Genomic DNA, 2,365 nt, shown 5'->3' on the forward strand with positions numbered 1-2,365 from the left:
AAAAAAAAGAAAAAAGAAAGAAAAAAATACATACATAAGTACATAAGAGAATAAGTACATAGAGAATGTACTTACAGTATTTACAGATGGCTCATCTAATGGGAAAGCAGTATATGTAATTGAATCACATGTTTATTCTCTTAAGTTTCCCCCTGCTTCAGCACAAATAATTGGATTATGTGCTCTAGCCACTGTTTTTGAAATGTTGAAAAATCAAACTTTAAATTTGTATACTGATAACTCATAGTTTACAATTTCTTGAAACTGTACTTTTTTACATACTGTTAATTCTCAAATTTTGCAATTATTTATGCAAATACAACTTAATTTAAGAGAACATACTGTTCCTTACTTTATAGGACATTTAAGAGGTCATACTGGATTTCCCAGACCCCTTAGTGAGAGCAATGCCACAGCATGTTTGCATACCAGGAAGGTTATAGGCCTTACACAGGAACAATTAGCCAAACATTCTTATTCTTTACATCATAAAAATAGTAATATCTTGAGACAACAGTTTTGTATATGCAGAGAATGTGCATGTCAAATTGTAAAGGCTTGTCCTGAGTGTCCTCAGTTTCTTTCTGTACCACATAACGGTGTAAATCCTGGAGGATTCATACCTAATCAATTATGGCAAATGGATGTCACTCACATTTCTGATTTTGAAAATTTAAAATATGTACAAGTGACTATTGACAACTCAGGATTTCTTGTTGCAACTGCTTTAACAGGAGAAGCAAATAAAAATGTAATTACTCATTGCTTACATTGTTTTTCTATGCTGGGTGTTCCAAGTCAGATTGAAACAGGTAATAGAACTGGCTATTACAGTCAAGAGTTTCAGACTTTCTGTCAACAATTTAATGTTACCCACATTATTGAGATTCTTTATACTCCTCAAGAACAAAGCATATGGAACTTACAACAATATTTTCATAAAATAAAAGGGGGAATTATATCCCCATCCATGGCAAATTCATTTAAATAATGTTATTTTTATTTTAAATTTTAAAATTTAGATCCCAAGGAACTCTCCGCTGAGTGTCTATGACAACTTACAACTGCACATACTTATGCCTAGGTAAAATGGAAGGATCCACTTACTGCATATGGAATGGTCCCGATCAGGTTTCAATATAGGGAAGAGGGCATGTTTGTGGGTTTGGTGTTTTTCTTTTTCTTTTCTTTTGGCAGGATACTACAGAAGCATGGTAGGTGCTAGAGCAATTGGTGAGACATTCTGATGCTAGGACAAAGAATGATGCTGACTGTGAGCTTGATGAGTGCTCTGACAATGGTGACAGGGAAGCTGTATTGGGTATATGTTCCTGACCTACCTTTGCTTGCCTATAACCCAGATTGGGCAAGCTGCCTTGCCTCAAACTTTTAGATCTTGTGGGACAGAGAACATGGAGACTGTGGAAACTGACTTAAAAAACTTGATCAAATGAGAGAATTTATAATGACCTTTCTCTTTCCTTTAATGTGACCAGTTATTCTGATTCAATCATGGACTGGTCCATCCAATACTGGAAAAAGAAAATGACAGTCTTCATTTGGAAGGCTGGTTCTGGATTTTTTTCAGAGATGTATTTGAAAACTGACAACTGCCTTGTATGAAGTTACTTTCATAAAGCTGGGATAAGATCTGGATATTGAACAAATATTAATTGGTCATGTTAAAATTATTTTTGTTTTTTCTACAGTTATTTAATGTAAGTTGTATTGATTGTACATTTTCTAATTGTGTTAGTGTATTGAAACATTTTCAAAACCAACGTTTATTTTAATGCCTGTGAATATGACAGGACCTTGGTATTCTAAAAAAAGCTTACAAATATTGTAAGAAGTAAGTTAGGCTTTAAGCAGAAGAGGCTAGTGGGCTTGATTACTTCTGGTATAGCAGTTTTGATTACATGAATAGCTAGCACCACTGCTTCTGCAATTGCTTTGACAAGAGAAGTTAAGACAATTACTTTTGTTAACCACTTAGCAAAAAAAAAAAAAAGTTACTAATGCTCTGAGTATTCAAGAACATTTAGATACGAATCTAGAACAATTAATTGATGCTTCTTCTTTTTTTTAGCTCTATTATGCCTTTGGTTTAATTAAACATCATTTGCCATATATCAGAGAATACTTCATTGTCTTTTCATTACCAAATGAATCACTGACAAATCATTGCAGTGGATTTAACTTTATCCTACCTTCCAGAAATGGTATGTTGCTTGCCATCTCATTAGCAGATATTTTATGGCTATAATTCAGCTTATAGATATTTTTTTTATTAGATCTTTTCTTTATTTACATGTAAGTTTCTCCTTTCCCAGTTTCCCCTCCAAAAAACAAAGAAACAAACAAA

The sequence above is a fragment of the Mastomys coucha genome, unplaced genomic scaffold, assembly GCF_008632895.1.
Source record: "Mastomys coucha isolate ucsf_1 unplaced genomic scaffold, UCSF_Mcou_1 pScaffold15, whole genome shotgun sequence".
In the NCBI taxonomy this organism is placed as follows: Eukaryota; Metazoa; Chordata; class Mammalia; order Rodentia; family Muridae; genus Mastomys; species Mastomys coucha.